General features: G+C 50.3%; 1 long non-coding RNA gene across 1 annotated transcript; it reads left to right on the top strand.

The window, feature by feature from the left end:
- Positions 1-12,544: 12,544 nt before the first annotated feature.
- Positions 12,545-19,936, top strand: LOC140253393 (uncharacterized). The gene is made up of 4 exons (XR_011903842.1): positions 12,545-12,707; positions 12,831-12,956; positions 18,815-18,936; positions 19,285-19,936. It is a non-coding gene; the product is annotated as an uncharacterized lncRNA (long non-coding RNA).
- Positions 19,937-20,331: the final 395 nt, after the last annotated feature.

Here is a 20,331-nt window from a genome sequence, read left to right as displayed (position 1 = left end):
TGGTTTGAAACTGAGACAGGGGAGGTTCAGGTTGGATCTGAGGAGGAAGTTTTTCCCCCAGAGGGTGGTGACGCACTGGAACAGGTTGCCCAAGGAGGCTGTGGATGCCCCATCCCTGCAGGCATTCAAGGCCAGGCTGGATGTGGCTCTGGGCAGCCTGGGCTGCTGGTTGGTGACCCTGCACACAGCAGGGGGTTGAGGTTGGATGAGCACTGTGGGCCTTTGCAACCCAGGCCATTCTAGGATTCCACGATTCTATGGTTCCATCACAGTCATCCTGCTGCTGGGACCAGTTTCCTACTGCTGCTGCTGGGGCTGCCAGGCTGGGAATGCTGTTTTCTATGGCAGAAATTCTTCCTCCCTGAGACAGTGTGGGTTTTACTCAGAGACCCGCTTCAGTATAATGTTTACAGATTACTGTTCTAAAGACTCTCAGCTTGTCTCCTTGTACTTATTTTGTTTTATACACACATGTATTCTGCAGATAACACAGAGGAATTCAGCTTGCTTCATTAAAAGTGAAGGGAAGGAGCCTCGCAGAGGCACAGCCTGCACTCAGAAGTAATGAACTCGCTGTGAAGGAGGACAGCTCGTTCTCTGCCCCTTATTTATTTACTCGCTCATTTGCACGATAACAGATGGAGATCAGCGTGTGCTGTGCAGAAGGTACAGCACTGCTAAACCGTCTGCAACCAGCTGCAATGAAGGACTTCTCTCCTGATAAGGGGTGAAGAGTACGGCTTCATTAGACGAGCCAAGGAGGGATGGGAAAGAAGACGATTGCCTTGGAGAAGCACAACGGGGCTAAACCCTGTGGAGGAAAAGGCAATATTTAACATGAAGGACAGTGCTGCTATGAGGACTCGTCATAAGTTGAGACCGGAGAGCAGAATAGAGTTTCTGAATTCAGGAGAGAAAAAAATAGAGACTAGTTCCCTATGAAATACCATAGACCTGAACGACCCTGTCTGCGCTAAGCAAAGATTCCCCAAGGTGTTCTCTTTGCAAGTAATTATTTCCAAAAGTAGCTTGAAATACGCTCCGTGCTCTTCTTCCTGAGCTCACTTTCACATATGTGAACTTTATTCTTTGATTAATAAATAGACTTTGCTGCATGTGTGCGGTGACAGTGGCATATTAAAGCAGACCGAATAATTGACTGAAGTTTAAACCTGTCACTCAATGATCTGATAATAAATGCCATAATTTATTTAACTTTCAGATTAAATCCCTGAGCAAATATCTCAGAAGCTGCTGCTGATTTGTCAGTGTGTGCAGCTTTATCTGCTGGGAAACTTCAATAACCAAATCATGGCACTTGTGCAAAAAAACCCACTAAATTGGTTGCCCAAGGAGGCTGTGGATGCCCCATCCCTGCAGGCATTCAAGGCCAGGCTGGATGTGGCTCTGGGCAGCCTGGGCTGCTGGTTGGTGACCCTGCACACAGAAGGGGTTGGAACTGGATGAGCACTGTGGGCCTTTGCAATACAGGCCATTCTGTGATCCTGTGATTCTATCAATCATGGTTTTTTATTGACAAGTTGATGAGGTTGGTCTGATGTTCTGAATATTGAGTTATTTCCCAATGCTCTATTTTACTTGCTCTGAAGTTGCACTGTTTGTTTCCAGCTTAGAGGGACAGTGATCAGCTGCAGCCAACTGCAGAAGTTCAGCAAGGAACTTTCCTTTCACGTCAGAGTCGAGTTTGAAGATGCTTCAGAAGCCCATAAGCGGTGCGGGATTGGCTTTGCTGACCCGCTGCTCGCCAGCTCCTTTCATCTGCTCGGGCTCACGTGTCCCAGATCATGGAGGCAATTTCCTTTACAACAGCCCTGGCTGCACCTCGATACCAGCAGACATCTTGGCTTTCAGGATCAGCGGACTACAAAGAGAAGCTAAAGAGAACAATTGGATACCATTCCGTCCCCCACTCCTCCCCAGCTCAGCCTGCTATATGGCTGGCTGCCCGGCTTCTCCTCGCTCGCTCTGTGTGGGAATGCTGAGCTCGGGGACTCCGGGTATGGAAGAAGCAAAAGGAATTCGTCAGAGAGAGAGCTGCTGCTTGTTACCCCTCTAAAACTCCTAAGAACTGTGCTCCTTTGTCACCTCGGCTGCTGGGAGGCTGTGCACCACCCTCCTGTCTGCAGTCAGTGTCATGGAGTTAGAAAGGCTCTCCATAACCAAAAAGGGAGGGTGGAAGGTGCTGCTTTCAGGCTTAAAGTCCCGTGTTCTGCTCAGCTGTGACAGCACGAACCACCTTGGCAGAGTTTTCCCTCCCCTGGAGTCAACATTCTGGACCTGCAGCAGCTCTGCAGAGGGCAAATATCACACAGAGTGCATTTCTCACACTGCATGCAGGGACCCGGCTGGGCTGCAAAGGCACGTGGCACCTGTCAGCTGCATGATGTACCCGTGCCATTAGCTTCGTGTCCCAAGGTTCTCTGTGGCCTGCCAGGTGCTGGCAGCAGGCACAGCTGCAGAGCTCAGCTGGATCACAGCTGCAGAGCAGATCTATATAGCACAGCTGGAGCACTGATGAGCCCCAGGCTTGCAGCTGAGCTGTTCTGAGCCCACTGTGTGTACATGCTCTGGGTGCTGCCACTGCAGCTGGATCCTGGAGTGTCCCCACATCACTGCTCAGGGCGGGCAGCGAGGCAGCAGGCAATGAGCAAAGCCCTGTTAACATCCCATGGCTGCTTCCCTTGCTCTGCTTGATGTTTTTTGTGCTTCTTCCTCCTGATGTTGCTTCTTTACATGGAATGCCATACTGGGCATTATGAGAGCTTAAGAAAAGCCTCGTCCTCCTTCCATGGGAGTGGATTCAGAGCATCAGCTTGTGACTCTTTTCAATACTAGAGACCTTTTCCCAGATGTTTGGTTTCCTCTGACTCCAGATACCTTGTGCTTTTGGGGGCTGGTGGATTTAGAAGAAGGGCACTGCAAGGAACAAGAAGTGAGCAATGAGAACCATTTTAAATCACTTATTGCACTTCTACTATGACATGGCATGGAAAGCAGCCCGCTTGGTGAGGAGGTACGGACAGATACGGGAGGAGACATATTTCCATTTTAATATGAGCTCTTCTCAAGGTGAAATAAGAGAGGTTTCTTATGATGACCTAAACAGAACTTCAATTTCTCATGCCTGCCAGCACTTTGCAGTTTTTACAATTCATCTGGGCTTGTTACGGGGAAGTCAGCTGGACCACAAAGCAAACACTTAGTGATGTGCTCACTTGTAGCCTCACCACAAGCAGGGAGAGGTTTGTACAGTGTGCAATGAAGCAAACTGGAACAGTAGTAACAGTTGATAAGAATTTCCAAAGTGTTGTCCTGCTTATCTCTGCCATCAGCTAATTTGAGACCGGCTGGTTGCCATGGGGATGTGGATGCAAGCAGCAGGATTGATGCTCACAGGGATGGGGATGTGGGGTGGCACTCAGTGCAGGGCTCTGTGCTCCATGACAGCGGGCCCACAGCCCACAGCTGCCTGCCTGCACACTGCAGGTCCTGGAGCCAACCAATGACATTGGGAGTTTGCTCCTGGCCAGCCCAGATTTCCATCATCTACCAAATAATCATCAAATGGTCCCTCCTGAAGCTCACGTTCTCCAGCCATGGAGCCACAGGTAAGGTGCAGCTGTTGTCTTGATGAAAGCATCACCAGCACAGGCATGGTGACTTCTGGATTGTTTTTCAAGCTGAAAGAGGGAAGACTTAGATTGGATATAAGGAAGAAGTTTCTTATAATAAGGGTGGTGAGGCAGTGGCACTCGTGGTCCAGAGAGGCGGTGCTGCCCCATCCCTGCAGACAGCCAAGGTGAGGGGATGGGCTGTGAGCACTGATAGAGATGTGGGTGTCCCTGTGCACTGCAGGGAGTGGGACTAGAGGGCCTTGAAGGGGCCCTTTCAACTCAAACCATTCTGTGATTCTATGAAATCAGACAAACTGAGATTGGAAACCAGACATCACTGCAGGTGATGAAGTATCAGGACATCTTAGCAAGAGCAGCAGCTGTCCATCGCTGGCAATTCAAATCCAAACTGGATGCAGAGCCCAGGAGCAAGCAACCAGATGCAGGGCAGCCACAGCACCCATAGCAGTGCACAGCACCCATAGCAGTGCACAGCACCCAGAGATGTGTGCAGCACCCAATGTCTCCCGCTGAGCTGCACAAGCAGGAGCTCTGTCCCAGCCCAGACTCTGTGCTCTAATTACCTGCAATTATCACAGCAGCTTTTCACAGAATCAAAGGCTTCTCCTGATAAGTCCATTTCTGTTGATGGCTTGGATTCATTAGGCTGCGTTTCAGATGGGCTTCTTTTCAAGCAGCCCAGGAAGGTTTCCGGGTTTGTGCTGGAGAGACAGTGAGATAATGAAGTGCCTTGCTGACTCAGCTGATTCCTGCTCTCTGGCTTAATCCAGCTCACAGATGAATTACAGAAGGCCTTTGAAATGCCTCTCAGCCCTGCGAATTGATGTGCCTCTCAGTGCTGTGATGAGTTCCACTAATAAGACTGATATAGCCATGCTCCCTTGCACAGAGACAGGTAATTTGCCCTGCGGGTGCCACTGGCCTCTCCTGGCCCCGAAGCCACCCGGGAGTGCCTGGCTCTGCCTGTGCTCTCAGCGGGCTTAGGCAAGTACGAATGTGGCCTCCATGTTACACATGGAAGAGCACAGAAGGGGAACAAGAGCCTGCTGGTGTTCTGGGTGAACGCAGACGGGTCCACCAACAACCCCAGCCTGCTGCAGGCACTGGAGCTGGGTTAGGGTGGGTTAGGGTTAGGGTAGAATAGGGCTACAGGTAGGGCAGGTTGACTAGGGACAAGGTTAGGTTAGGTCAGGGTTACACTGGGGTTGGGTTAGGGTTAGGGTAGGCTAGGCTAGGTTAGGATGCATTCAGTCAGGTTCAGGTTAGGGTCAGGTTAGGGTTACATTAGGTTTTCATGAAGCTGGCTGTCTCCCAGTTATGAGGTCCAACACAGCCTGAGCACCACTTGGCCACCTGCCTCACGGATGGATCCCTGCAATCAGCAGAGGCTCAGATCTGCTGTTTCACAGTTTCCACCCAATTTGTAATACAATAATTGACTGCTGATCTACTCAGGTTTTACCTTACTTTTAAACTGTGCCTGGAAGTGGGAACCAAAACCTGAGCTGTCTTTGCAGCAGGAATCATTCGGTGCAGCCAAGAGCATTGCACCGATGCCGCATCCATCCTGAGCTGAGCAGTGGCTGTCCTTTCCCCGAGCATCCCTGAACCAAGGTGGGTCCTGGATGCCCTTTGTGTGAGGCCCTGGCACTGCCCAGAGTTGTGGGCACTGGAAGTGCCTGAGGCCATGGATGGGCCCTGGGCAGCCTGAGCTGGGGGCAGCCAACCCTTGGCCAGTAAAAGTCTTTCAGGTTCTCTCCAACCCAACCATTCTGTGCATCTGTGATCTGGGGCTGGTCTTGGTGCAAAGGCCATCCCCCCCAGTCCTGCCCGACTGCCTCCAGCAGGACGCTGCTTCTTCCAACTGGGTATTTCTGCATCACTCGAGAGCACCAGGAGATTACAAAATGTCCTTTCCTCTTCAAGGTTTTTTAATTAACATTTCTATTATCAGGCTTAATTAGCACATCTCTGGCTTCCATCTGCTTTTCCCTGTTCCAGCCTGCTGAAGACACTTTGGTACGGCGTTATGCATCCCATCATCAGGAATAATAAATGAACATCATTGTGCTCGGATCACACAGCTTGAGCTGAAGGACCAGGCCCTGGTGTGAGAGGCGGCCGCTCACCCCTTCAGCTGCCGGCTGATTTCTGGGTTAGAGCAGAGCTGTGATTGTTCCTGATACTGCAATTACACTCGTTGTGGGGATGAGGCCAAGGCTGCACTGGGAGCAGAGATGCTCTGTTGGCCTCGAAGTGCTCATCCAGACTTCTGTGTCCGGTGTGTATGAATCCCATCAATTTCCAAATGATTTTGCTAACAACACCCAGGGGTTGCATTTCCATCCCAAAATCTGGAGCTCTCCTTCTGTAGCACAGCGGGGCACAGAGCAACACATGCACTGCAACCTTCTCACAGCTCTGATGGGAAACAGAAGCTGCAGTCTGATGGCTTTGGTCCTGGTGCTTCCCATCAGGCTGTGTAGGTAATAGCCCCTGTTTCACATCTACTGGAGAGGAGCAGCTCCTGCCTACACAGGGCAGCCTCCTGCCTGCTCCTGCTGCTGCTGTGCCCTCACACACTGCACTGCCAGCTTTACTCTGCCCCGGTGCCTTTAGCACTCACAGTCACTGCAGGCACAGGGCTGCTCTCTGCCTCCAAATGCTGGGGGTCCTTAGTGGGGGCAGGGGCTGAAATTCCAACACAGAGACAGCCTGAGCAAGCCCAAGCCCTGCAGCTTTCTTAGGGCCAGCTGCTCTTTCCTTCTGGTGGGGGTTTCTTCCTGCTGAGTTCCACATCACTTCTCCTGGGGATGTTGGTTGCTGCCTCTGATGCTTCCAACAGGCAGCAGGAGGGCTGTGCTAATGCATACAGCACACACCTCTTTCTCCTTACACGGAATCACAGAATCATTGCAAGTGTTTCCCTACTTTCGCTGCTGCAGGAATTTACATTTATGTTCTTGTAAAATCATAGAATCATTAAGGTTTGAAAAGACCTCCAAGATCACCTCTGAAACTTCTAAGCCCAACCCCAGCCCACCCCCACCATGCCCTCTGCCCACATCCCACGTGTGTGGCTGCTACATGCATCCCCTTTGCTACACAGAGCTGGGCAAAGGGAGAACAGAAATTGTGCTTCTAAGCGGCACCTCAGCAAATCACCCCATGTGCAGTGCAGGTGAGGAGCGGGCAGTCAGTGCCCGGGGTGCAGAGAGCTCAGGGGTTGGAGCCCTGGGAGCTGTGTGTCCTGCATGGAGCCCTTGGGCAGCCCCAGCGAGCTCCGCTCTGGCCCTGGGTCCCTACAGGCACTCAGCCCCTGCTGGGCACGATGCTGCCAGGTCACATGGTGAGAAACAGCTCTTCCCGCAGCAATGAATGCACTCAGCAGTGATATCAAATATCCTGAACAAGCACAGCAAGGCACGCACCTGCACACAAGATAAAGCTGAAGTAATAGATGACAAAGATGAACACAACCCAGAAGATATTTCTTATTAAACAGTTGCCTGCCTGATTTGTTTCCTGTATTAGTGATGATGCATGGCTGCTATTCACATTAATAGGCAGCCATAAAGCAATTTTGTCAGCTGAGTTTTACCTGGAGTTAAATAAAATATTACTGTTTGTGACAGACGTAACTGCAGGCTCTGATAGTACAGCATCCTGTTGCTCTCCTATAGCAGGCCGAACGCGTGCTTTTCTAACCGCCTCTAACATATTGCACCAGCGATCACAGCGCTGTGATAGTGCGACTTTTTAGCTTGATTACACCACAAGATGAGCTTTTAATCCTCTACGAGAATGCCATAAACGTCAGCAGGGAGATGAAACACCCCAACAGAAAGCAAACGCTGGGCTTTGTTGGAGCCCTGTGGACTGGCGATGGAGCCCCGACCTCCTTGTTGTCCTTTTCTAGAGCTGACGTTGTTCTGCATTTTCACTTCTCCAAAAGATTTAATTATGTCAAAAACGGCATCGATGAGTTGCTGCAACATTAACACGCCTCCTACCAGCGCATTCCGAGTGCAGTATTAAAGTTTATGGAGTTCAGAAACAAACTGTTTAATTGCTGGACACGGGATGTATTTTGATCTCCTTCAACAAAAGAAAATGAGTGAAAGCTTTGCTTCGTTTGCAATTGAAATCAATATGATGAAACCAAAAATTGGCATATTTATGCAGTATTAATTCTAAGGAGCACTGCTAACAGCTTAGACTCCTTCCATTTAGAATATTCCTTCCATAATATTCAAGGGGCATCAGACATTTCATTTTTTCACATTCCTTCTTCTGATATTATTTTACTGGTGTTTCACATCTCTGATCCCACCCCGTCCATCCCTGCAGGTGTTCAAGGCCAGGTTGGATGGGGCCCTGGGCAGCCTGGGCTGGTATTCAGTGTGGAGGTTGGTGGCCCTGTGTGTCATGGGGGGTTGGAGCTTCGTGATCCTTGAGGTCCCTTCCAACCCAACCATTCTGTGACTGTGTGACACAGAGACACAGGAAATCAGGCAACAATGTCAAACAACAATGGCTAAAGAGAGGAGGGCTGAATGGCAAGGGTGGAAAAAATAAGATGGTGGTGCTGAAGAAAACAGCCAGGATAGAAAGCAAAAGGGCAAAAAGTCAAACCAACAGGAGATGTGGCACTAAATAGTACAGCAGTAACATCAACAAAGGGGAACAGAAGTCCTCGCCAGCAGTGCTGGTGCAAGGACCATTCAGGAGCACTAGGGTGAAGCTCAGGATGATGGCAAGGTGCGTGCAATACTGAAGGGAACAATAGAAGAAAACAAGAAGAGAAGGGATGGAAAATACAGACAAGTCCTCGTTTCTTGGTGGGAACTGCTTTGAATGGGAGCAGATGCAGATGCTCTGCGGGGTGACACGGGAGCCTGTTCTAAGCCCTCAGGTGGGACTCTCCTCATTTATCACCCCCAGATGGCCAAAGGGGAATCGCATCAGTAGAAGAGACCTTATCTTCCCAGGGACAAGCAAGGCAAACTAAGGTGCAGTGATAGCGGTGAGGCAGCGCTGCGTTGGAGCGTGGCAGGCAGATGCTGTGCTTCCCCGGCAGTAAGCTGATCAATGGGAGATAACGATCTTCTGAGTGTTTGGGTAAGCAAAGAGAAGAGCTTTATGGAGAACCGATGTCTTTGAGAAAAGCAGCGCAGGGAACACTTGTAACTCCTCTCACCTTAAATTACCGTATGTCTGAGGGAGCTGATGAGGTCAGCTGGAGCTGTGCTGGTAATGAAGAGAGCTCTGAATTTCAAAGGGACAAATGGAGAAATGCAGCCGGTCTGTTAGTGAGGTGGTTTGTAGATCTCAGCTGGTTGTGGGCGAAACCCAAATTGGTTGGAGCCCACGGTGCCACAATTGTGCGACATTTGGTGCCAAGGTAAGAAGCGCAGATCCACCTGAGACAGGAATTAGGGGTTGGCAGCATCTTCTGCAGAAGAGGGGAAGAGCTGACGGTCAGTCCCTGCTGTCCCGAGGCAGGGGATCACAGGGAGAGCCTCCGGCGGGCTCAGCTGCATCTCAGGAGGGACATTAAGCGCTAAGTGCTCCCACAGACAAAAAAAGCCATTAACATAAGAAGGAACAAAGGGAGAAGTGGAGAGTCTACGTGTTGGAGGTGGATGGAATTTAAAGGTAACTTGCCCATTGCCCCAAACAAAGCATATACGTGATCTCCATTTGCAGTAAGGATGATTTACGTTAAACACAGGGACTAAAGGAATAAAGCAGTTGCTGCTGTACCAGATGGGATATTACGACTTAAATTGGAGAAGACGGATAATAATGAAAAGCCATAATATGACCAAGGAGATGAATAACTGCCTAAAGGAGAGTTGAAAAACAGCGTTAGTGGGAGCTGCAGGCTGGAGGGAGTTGCGAGTGGATTTTCTGACAGACAAGAGAAGGGACCAGTTTTATTAAATATTTTCATTAACAATGTTGGTACAAAATCTGAAATATGCCAAGGGAATGTCGGGATAAAACCAGATATCTGCTTGGTAACGCTGAGCTGGGAAGCATCACTACAGCTCTTCTTAGAGAGGAAGAGGTGAATGATCATCAGCACTGCAATAGCAAAAATAAGACGTGCTAACATCCTGGCAAGTATTAAGAAACTTGGCTTTAAATCAGCAATCAGTCAGCTGGGAAGAAAAGCAGATGTATTGATGGACTATGGGCAGGGCTGGGAGGTGTGTGAGCTCTGCAGGGTTCTGTGTGTGGGGAGCTCTGAGCTGGGCACGGCCATGTGCAGCCAGGGACACAGCCTGCCTGTGCCAGCATGTAGCCCTGAAACGAGGCAAGTCCCAGAGCTTGGCAGGGCCTTCCAGGTATCTGTGGTGTATTGAGGTGTGTAAGCAGAACTCAGCAGACAGAAGCTGTCCAGCCAGTTCACCACAGCTGCAGATGCCCTCACCTGATCTGGCTCAGTGCACGCTTGGCCTTTGAAATCATGGGATTATATGCTGGGCTGCAGCACCGGGCCTGGAGGCATGCACTGGTACTGCCTCCCTCACTGCGGCAGTGCTGGCCAAAAACCATGAGATAACTCAAAGCCACAGGTGAAAACTCTGATGAGAGAAACCTGATCTCCAGCAAGGGCCGCGTGGGGAGCAGCCCCAGGTTCTGCAACAATAATGAATGCAAAGAAGGTCCCTGAAGAACCCCCTGCAATGATAACCCTGCCTGGCACACGCGCTTCGCAGGGACTTGAAAGTAGGTCTGGGTTTTGTTGATATGACAGTATCAATCAATCTAATTAGATCTTTTTGCATAACCGCATAGCATTTGCATAAAAGTAAAGGCAGCCCAGGAGACCGCTAAGAAAAACAAGGGCTGAGGGAAAACAGAAACTTCTGAGTTACTATTTTTCTAAGAGCAAGTCAGCTCTGCCGGAAAAAAACCTTGTATGAGTCGCAAAAGCTGCAGTGCCTGGAGTCTACATCTGACAGAATGAGGAGCAGAAAGTGCCTTTCAAGAATGAAAATAGGAAGAGAAGTCCTGGAAACATCAAAAGCTCCTCTGTGCTCCTGCAAAGGGCCGAGCAATCGCTGGCAGTACCTGAGATCGGAAAGCTGTGGATTTAATTAGGATTCTTAGCTTCATCTTTCAAATTCACTCAAGAAGTCAGAGAAAAAGTCTTGGACCAAAGCACAGAGCCTGTGCTGGGCTTTGCTTTTTGTTCTTCGTGCCCGTTGAGCTGTGCTGAGGGCACACAGAACAGAGCTATATCAGAAGAGAATCAGAGATTAAGCAAGAGCGTGGTTTAAATAACGTGCTTATCTTGCTCTGTGCTTGAACAAAGGTGGGAGCTGGGCTGCTGGGTTATGTGGTCACAGCGTGGGTCAAGCCAGAGCTGTGTGACTGCAGTGACCACTGGCACCTGCTGAGTGGTGGGGAACCCTGAGCCCAAAGAGCAATTGCACCTCTGTGACAATCACGTGCCTCAGCCTCTCCCTCAGTTAATAACACAACAAACCTTGTAAGGGTCACCTTCAGCACACATGGGACCTGGCACCATCTCACCAAGGCGATAGATGGGGCCTTTGCCAATGTTTGCTGAGAGAAGGCACCCCAAATAGGTCTGACCCATCCTCCTTTCCATCTGCAGGGATGTTGCAGCTTGATATCATCCCTCTGTTGTTAATTAATTACTGGCTAGCCTCTAGTTACTTAGTGCTAACAAAGCTTGTTCATTTATCAGTGGCCACTCAGAATCCATTACCTGTCACCTCAGGAAACCATCTATTTTTGACTTGCAAACCTGTTGCACTGAAAGTCCTCAGAGGGCTCTGACAGGCAGGCACTGATGGACAAGTGGGCACAAGCAATCCTTCACACATAGACTGCTGGCCAAGCCTGGGGCAAAGAGTGCAGACAGCCCAGGGGACAGCAGCACGTGGCCTTCCCTGCCCTGTGCTCACAGGGCACCCAGAGGGTCACCTCCCAGCAACCAGCTGCAGGTACCAGCATCCTTGCAGGCCGGTGCTCAAATCACAAATCCACATTTCTCAAATAGTGACTTTTGCAAAGAGGAAATTTTCATTAGTCTTCCTTAGGAGTGTGTGCATTTGGTGACTGAGCTACACTTGGATTAATGAAGTGATTAATGCGCTTTTCTTCCATCTGGAAGCTACTGAGTTATTTTTGCTTTCCTCCACAATGCTAAGAACAGGTCAGCCTTTAGGTGCATGTGCAGATGCAGAATTACTAAGCTGATGGTACAGCTGGGCTAGAGCATAAGAAATACAAGAGTCTGAATGCATTGTAAGGTGGAATAATACAAAGATGGTAACAGATGTTCAAAAGGTTACTTATAGGGAAAAACTCACCAATACGGATGCTTTCACTGGGAAATGCTGATGCAATCTCCACCAGGGAGCAACCTCCAAGAGATGCTGCCTTAGTGGTGGTCAGCCCTTAAATGAGGTCTAGAGGAGGTGGAGTCAAGCTCCCTCCCTTCCAGGAGCACAGCTACATCACTCACCTGTGCTCCCACAGCTGACCCAGCACTTGCCTCAGCTGATTAATCAGAGCTTCAGGCTGTGATTACCAATTTCCCATACAATGCATGCTCTTTTTTTGCCTGCACAAGGCAGAAAATGTGTGACAAAAAGCCCAGAAATAGTGGCCAGGCTAATTATACTTCAACATACATTTGGGGATTTCCAGGTGTGAAAAACATCTGCTCCCCAAGGACTCACAGCAACTTTCTGCTTGCCTTAGTGCACAGGGGGACCGGCAGCAGCAATCTAACCCCGAACCTCTCAGCACAGAGCAGCTCAGTGCACACGTGGCACTGCTAAGTCCTAATCATCCCCAGCTGCTCCACCACCCCAGACATGAGCTGGGCTCCATTTAAGCTCCATCCTTGTTATTCTCTCTGGTTAGAGACCTGCTGTAGGTCTGCCTGGTGTCTAAGGGAGCCCGGGCTTCTGTGGCTCTGTCTTTTTGCTGCCCTGTGCTCCAGCTTTTGCTACTGATGACCAGAGCTGTAACCCCTAACTGGGATGCTGCTGGATGTACCAGGTTGGTGAGGGCTCTGCTTGTGGAGGGTCACTGTAAGCCCCTGGCTCTTTGCTGCCCTGCTTGTGGTGCTCCCTGGCAGTAGGGGCAGCTGCCCAAAGCTGTGTGACCTTCCCTGCCTTGCAGGATGCTGTGTGCCTGCTCTTATACTGCGGTGCCCAGTATGATGGAGGAGCTGCCTTGTGTAGTGCCCTGGAAGCCTTTCCTCCATATGGGGCCAAGCAAGCTGGCTCTCACACAACACTGAATGAGGTACGTTGCACCAAGAGGGTCTCAGCATTTTTGGTACTTGCTGCTGTAACTGTTGGCTTGAACACTTCTGTGTATGAGAGCGGCTGGAGAAGAACCCACGTGGTCTTTTTGGGAAGCTGCTGGCAGCTCTCAGAAGCTGGGTGCTGTCTGAGCCCACCTGCAGCTCTGCTGCTTTTTGTGAAGTCCAATTGCATCCCTATGGTAAGAGCCCCATTTCTGTGGCACCATAAATAAGTTGATGGAAGTTTTATGCTGTGGCTCCCCAGTATTATTGCTGGGGAGAAAAAACACTCTGACCAATGGGGCAGCCAGCCTGGTGTTGGGTCTTCAGGGCACGGTTTACACAAACACAACACCCAACTGGACCGTTATGCTCATATATCTCTTATCGCACCAATTCAACATGGAGAAAACCTATAAGGGTGTCCAAACCGTCCTCCCAGGCATAGGAGCCTGGAGTCAGCAGACCTCCAGACCTGAGACAGACGATCATCCTTGCTGTGCAGCAGCACACAGCCGCTGCTCCCCACTGCAGGGCTCAGCCCACTCCTGCTGGCGGGGTTGTGTTTGGGGTTGCAAGCAGCCCTGGCAGCTGCTTTAACTCCTTCAGCTGCTTTTGTTGCTAGGACTTCATTAGCGCTTGTTTTTCTTAATGGCCCATTTCCTTCAGTGCTTTAAAATAACGGGAATAAAGCACCTGTGCCCCGTGGGTGTAGCAGCAGAGCACACTGGCAGTGCTGTGCTGCTCGGGGCAGGCCTGCCTCTGTCTGGGATGGGCATGCTTTCCTCTCTCTTGTTTTTCATCCAACGTGTTTAAGTTTAAGTAGGACAGAGCGCAGCATTTCTGACTGTGCCGGTGGGTGTTTCCAGCCAGCTGACAGCCAGGAGAGTTTTTTATTACCTGTGTTTTGATGTAAATTGGAGCTGCGGGCCCAGGAGGGGTGAGGCTCCCTGCGAGGCAGCAGCCTTTAAAGCAGCTTTCTGGTGGTGGGGCTGGGCTGGTGATGGGCTCATCTGCACTCCCACTCATCTCTGTGCCCTGCGGTGGGGAAAGAGACTGAAGAGCCGCGATGTGAGCACAAAGAGCTCACAGCACCGAGAGCTGTCGGGGCTTTTGAACTTTGGGACTCAGAAAATGCCTGGGAAAAAAAGATACTCTTATGTGCATGAGGGTGAAAAGCTTTTCCCTCCTGAGCATCCGTGCTTTAATTGGGGCCTTCTTTACATAATGCACTTGGCACGGGGCTCCCTTGGCTCCTTGTGGAGCTGCTGCTCACGTGTGTATGTGATCAGGTGGCCAGCACAGTTCTCCCTCTGAGGCTGCTGGTCCTGTGGGGTTGGGTTGGAAATGAAGGTGGGCCGTCAGGCATGGCAGAGCACTGCACAGTCCAAAATGCTGAACCCCAGCAGCCTGTCATGCAGTGCTCAAGGAAATGAGCAGCCTGCCGGGACTATGGAGGAAGCATGTACAGATCTATTCATAATTAACTATGCTATATTAATTTGTTTTTTTCCTGATTCAGCATTTGTTTGCTCGCCATGCTTAGAAGGTACATGGCTGGCAGAAAGACTCTTGATGTGACTGAAGGTGCTCTGGTGCATTCACTGCAGCACACTGAGTTCTCTGTGTGCATTTCAGAGGCACTGGAGCTCTAGGAGTCCATTGGGAAAGCAGCTGTCAGTGCTGTGCCGTGAGCTCTGGTGCTCAGGTTGCTCTTTGTGCACTTTTCCTTTGCAGAGCCCATACACAGGGCTTGGTGGCTGCCTTGGGGTGAGTGCTGCTCTGAATCTGCAGGTGAGCTGTGTGGTGTGGCAGGACATCTCGGTGCTTTCTGTCTATTGCTACTACTGCTGCTGGCTCTTCCCAGGAGACCAAGAGCTCAAAGAAGTACTTAATTATCTCCTAGGAGATCGTGATGTGAAACTGCAGCTCACGGTCCACCCGAACTAATGGGAAGAGGAGGGTACCACTGCTAATACTGTGGGCTCAGCATATAAAATGTGGAGCCCACCACCTATTATCATGTTTTATATGGATGCAGCAGCTCTTGCTAGAGTTCAGGGAGCAAAAATGGTGCATTTAAAGCCTTTCAAAGTGGTGTTCAGGTGGAAATTATGGCTGCTTTTCTCTGCCCTGCTGCAGGGGAGCTGGATCCAGCTGTCTGCCAGGGTGCTGGGCTGCTTGAGACGAAAGCCTCTTACAGTCCTGTGCTGTGGCTGCTGAGATAATTGTGATGGGGAGTCCACAAGGAGGGAGAGGAATTGGCTGTCTGAACTGGGGAGCTGGTCTTGCACTGGCTTTAGGAGTATGGATCTGACTCTGCCGTGCAGAGCCTGCTCCTCTCCTATTGTAGTGTGTGTGGGGAGAACGTGGAGCTGTCAGTGTGCCCATGGAGTGTCCCCAGGCCTGGCCACAGGACAGAGAAGGATCCAGAGCCCCCGCTGCCAGCTGGGACCTCCCCATGTGGTGCTGGGTTTCCTTCTCTCAGCTCTTCCAGTCGGGTGCTGCCCTGGTAGCTGTTGCAGCTTGGAGAGAGAAACCTGATTTTAGGTTCCCTGTCTCAATACGGGATATATATCTGTTAGTAGAAGGGAGAGACTCTGTCTTGATGGGCTGCTCTGCACCCTGGGCTTGTAGGAAGACCTTGAAGAACTTGATGGTCACCAGAGCAGATTCATTTCCCACACTGGGGGACGTGTTTGGAAATGTTTTCTTCAGCCTCATTTTCCAGCATGGAACCTCCCAGCCATGTGCTGCAGTTCCTGCTTTCTTTAAAGAGATTTTAGCTGGAATGGAAAGTAGGAAATAAATAATCAATTCCAAGCATTTTGATTTTTATTACTGCCTTAATATTTGCTCCATCTAATAGGAGCATTTCCAACTTAGCAGCATTAAGCGTTCACTTTCAAGTGTTGCTCTCAGTAGTGCCAAATACCTTCCAGTTAAGGTCTGGGTGGAGTTACACCTGCAATAACGTGCCAGTGTGTGAACTTCCCCAGGATACCTGCAGGGTTTTCCTCTTCAGGAACAAAATCCTGCAGGGAACTGAGCTTTTATTCCAGACAGTGAGCAAAGGAGCGACCTGCAGCAGATGGCACAGGAGCGCGCTGTCTGCTGCTGCAGATTTACAGGGCCTCCAAAGTGCAGCCACAGAAGACGTTTGTAACTATCTCTGATCTGAGTCTGATGAATTGTCTCTGGGCTTCTTTTTCCCCTGCACTCGAGCACTTTGTTTCCTGCCCTTTGAAACAAATAGCTGTGACTATCACTCTCTCCGAGCAGAGGGCAGAACAGCCACAGGGCGTTTAGGGGGGATGGAGAAATGGTCCTTAATGCTACAAGTTTTCCTGTTGCTTTATGTTGAGCAGTGACTTTAACATGTATTTCTTGTGGCTGGTGGATAACTGTGCCTCCTTCTCATTGGGTTTCTACTTTGAGAGGAGGGGAGAAGGAAGCAGTCTGTACATCTTCCCTTGCCCCTTCCATTTCCCTCCCCCGGGATGCTATGTGGGGCAGTGCTGATGGTCGATGTGTTGAATATTGGGGATTTAAGGTCAGTGCTCACCAGTTCTGGCCTGCAAGTACCCGCAATTGGCTGGGCTCGGCCAGTGCTTTGATGATGCTGAGAGGCAGAAGCCTTCTTGGTCCCTCCTGATGGTGCCTGGAGCAGGGAGCAAACAGCTGAGGCAAAGAACAGGCAGTCCTGGTGTGAGACAGCTTTGCTGTGAGCTGGGTGGGGTTATGAGAGTGGTCTAGCAAAGCAGGTTCACAGCTGAGAAATTCTAAGTTACTTTTAGATGCTATTTATGAGGTTCTGAAAGCAGCAAGGAGCCTTCCGTGCCCGAGGAGCTGTGCTCTCTGCATCAAGCAGCTTGCTTTCCCTCCCTGAGCAGTGATAGATAACGCTTCCTCATATCAGCTTGCATTTAATGTGTTCTTCCCTAAAATGCTCTTGGCTTTTTGGTGAGAAGTAGTAGGCTTGGGCGCACTGCACATGGAGGTGCAATGGCTCAGCACGTAGATATACACAAGTGAGCTCTGCCCTGGGCAGAGGAAGCACTGCAGCCCTGTGGGGACACATGCTGGGAGTCCCTGCCTGGCTGGGGGAGCGCATCCCATCCCTGTGGGCGTCCTGCAGCCCTGCAGCACCCAGCTGTGTGCTGTGCTGGTACCAGAGACCTTCCAGCTGCACCTTGTCTTTACTTTGGGTTGCTGACATAGGGAAGTTCTTTTTCCCTAATGAAAATGGGAGAAAAGGGACACGTGGGAGGATGTTTGGAGTTTCCATTCACAGCCCTGGTGGCAGGAGAAGCTCTCCACGTTATTCAAAGGTAACTCCATCTCTGTGGAGAGTCACAGTAGTCAGTACCCTGTTTGAGCTCAGTGTTCGTGTTTTTGCTTTAATTAAAAGGCTAAGCTGGGAGGATTACATGACTTTTCTTTAAAAAAAAAGAAGCCACTTGAGCTGCTGTATGAAGTCATTACTGCTAAAGATATCAAACAAAAGTTGGAGTTGGAAGCTCTGGAGGGGGAGAAGAAAGGGCAGTGGTGTATGTAATATATTTACATATCACAAAAACAGCATCTGCTCTCATCGCTGCAGCTTAATCCTTTTCAAGAGGCATCGTTTTGATTTAGATGTTTGCATGTGGCTGTTTGGGGCAGGTTTAACCCTATACCATGTGAATGTCTGAGTGTGGGTTGCAGCAGCTGGGCATGGGGCCTGGCAAAGTCAGAGGGTAAACTGTTCCCTAGAGTAGGTGCATCTATCTCTAAGCAGCAGTCCGCTGTTATTTGGCTCCCTCATGAAGCAGAATTGCAGTAGGAAATCGTGTTGGCCGCTCAGAGTTAGAGGATGTGCTCCAGGTTGGTGCTACAAACAGGGAGGCATTGCTATTTGTGTCACAGATTGGAGGGAATGAATTTGCATGTTGGAGCCTCTGTAGACAAAGCTCTGTGTAAACAGGAAAGAAAAAGCAGAGCAAATGATTACAAGAAAGAAAAGAAGCAGTGGAGGAAAAAAGGATCCTACAGGAGGGTGAGGAGAGCAGAGTGAGGCACGTGGTGCTGCAGCACTGAGGGCAGTGACACCAGGGTGGGCAAAGCAGAGCCACGGCAGCCGCTTCCCCCTGGCTGAGTGAAAACCCAACTGATGTCATATAGTGGGTTCAGAGGTTTCAGGATCTAATAGGACATGTAATTACGATGCTGAAGCTAATAGTCCCCAGCCATCCTTGCGCTGGTGTTACTGCCTGCTAACAGCCTTCAGAGCTCAGATAGAGCAGTACAGCCTCTAACAATTTCCCCTCTAACAATTACATCTTTTGACATCTCAGTAGTTCTGGTCTTGCGTTCTATTTGTTTACCACGTGCCATTGTCGTACAGCTCAGGCGCTGCCTTTCTGATCAAACTTGAGTTTGCCATTAAATCTGACTCATTTATGAGCAGGTGCTGCCTGCAGCTGAGTCCTTACCCTGTGCAGCAGGAGTCTGGCAGTCATACAGTGTGTGCTTTGTGGGGAGGCCAGCAGTGGCCCTGCAGGTGGGTGTGTGCGTGGGGGAGGGTGTCACCCCAAGGCTCAGCATTGCTGGTTGCGCTGAAACCAGGCAGGGCTCCAAACACTTGGGACTCTGGGTTCTTTCCATAAGCTTAGCAGAGAACTTGATTTCAGAGAATCATAGACCCTCTGAGGTTGGTCTGTGGTACCAAGTCCAGCCCCAACCCATTGCCCACTAATCCACTTATCCTGATGTGTCCCAGAGCCCTCCGACAGCTCACGCCAGCCGTGGCCCCGCTGTCTCAGTAGCCCTTCAGTGCCCAGAGGCACCTCTTAATGTCTGTTTGACCTGGTTTTAGGCTGGAGCGCTGCCACAGCCACTGACCTCACAGATTTGGAAAGAGCAACAGAAGAATTGGCTTTGGGTGTTGAAGAGGGAAGCAGATGCATCTCCTTCATCGTGGAAGGGAGCAGCATGAAGGTGGGTAGCACATTTAAACAGCAACCAAAAGGAAGCACTGCCATATCAACGAGAGAGCTCTGGGTATAATTCTGTATGGAGAAGTGCTGATTCCTGGCTGAAAGTGCACATCTGCCTGAGTGGATGGGGCTGGGTGCTGCTGGAGCCTGAGGGCACCGGGCAGCTTATCCTCCTCAGACCACCCCTGCACGCTGATTCTTCATTTTCATATTGCTCCACTGAAGCTAATGATAATCAAGAGTTTATTTGTTCTGCATAATCTACGCTGGCCTTTCCTCACGTTAGACCCAAGATCACACCACATCATTTAGAATCGCATCCAGAAATGATCTCCTCTCTCTGCTGCAGTCTCTGCTGAATGTCTGCTATGCAGATCTGAAATTGGATTACCAGAGCAGCGGAGATGAGGGCTGGAGGGAGCCGGAGGAAGCATTTTGTTCGAATTTACTGTCGGACTGAATCAATCTCCATATGGGAAGGCTTATATCTCTGTCGATGTGGGCTGCTTTCAGCCCAGACACCAATAAATTGCGGGTCAATCAGAGCAAGGCGGTGAGCTGCCTTTCGGTGGAGCCCTGCCCCCTCTGAGCTCTCCTTTGCTGGTTTTCGGCTGTCACTGCATGGGCTGGAATTTTATTTCCTTGCCTGAAGTGTCTCAGTTATCAGTGTTGGCCGAGCAGTTCAGCTGCTTCTGATATCAGTGCCTGCATTAGGGAATGGATGTGGGAACTGAAGGCTGCACTGCGAGGGATGGAGTGAACATGGGGAGGTGAGCAGAGGCTGTGCACGGTCACTGGTGCTGGGGTTGTTGGTGCTGAAGCTCCATCCCCCACCATGGGCACTGGGAATGAATTTCAGCAGCTGCCCTGCAGATCAAGAACCAACAGCTTCCTAAAAGCTTTCTGCCCCTGAAGCCATGGTGGTGGGGGAGCAGTGTCAGGGGTACACGAGGGAGGGAGCTCAGGAGTGTGTGGGGCTGGAGGGCTGCTCCTGAACCCTCCTGAACACACAGGGTGGAATGGAATGACTGGTTCAGTGAAGCAGTGCCACGCTGACATCTGCTTCCTTGTAATAATCCTGCACTGTGTAATAGGAAACCCACTGTGCTCCAAATCCGGCAGGAAGAAAGCTGCTTATTGATGCAGACAAGTGCGCAGCCATCGTCTTGTTCTCCCCTGTAAAACTTTAAGTATTCTGGAGCCCATCTCATCAGCTGTCTGGGAGCAGACAGGTCTGCATCCTTCAGCTTCCTGGCAGCAGCTCTGTTGAGCACAGCCCCAGGGAAGCCTCATGGAGGAGGTGAGCTTTTAACCTGGACCAACCTCTCTGGCAGCGTGAATAATGAGACGCTTTGATATATCAATAGCCATTTCTTGGGAGCGTGTTTGCTATTTG

Source organism: Excalfactoria chinensis, chromosome 5, assembly GCF_039878825.1.
Source record: "Excalfactoria chinensis isolate bCotChi1 chromosome 5, bCotChi1.hap2, whole genome shotgun sequence".
Taxonomy (NCBI): domain Eukaryota; kingdom Metazoa; phylum Chordata; class Aves; order Galliformes; family Phasianidae; genus Excalfactoria; species Excalfactoria chinensis.
The sequence above is the reverse complement of the archived record's forward strand: the minus strand, read 5'-3'. Positions and strand labels throughout refer to the sequence as shown.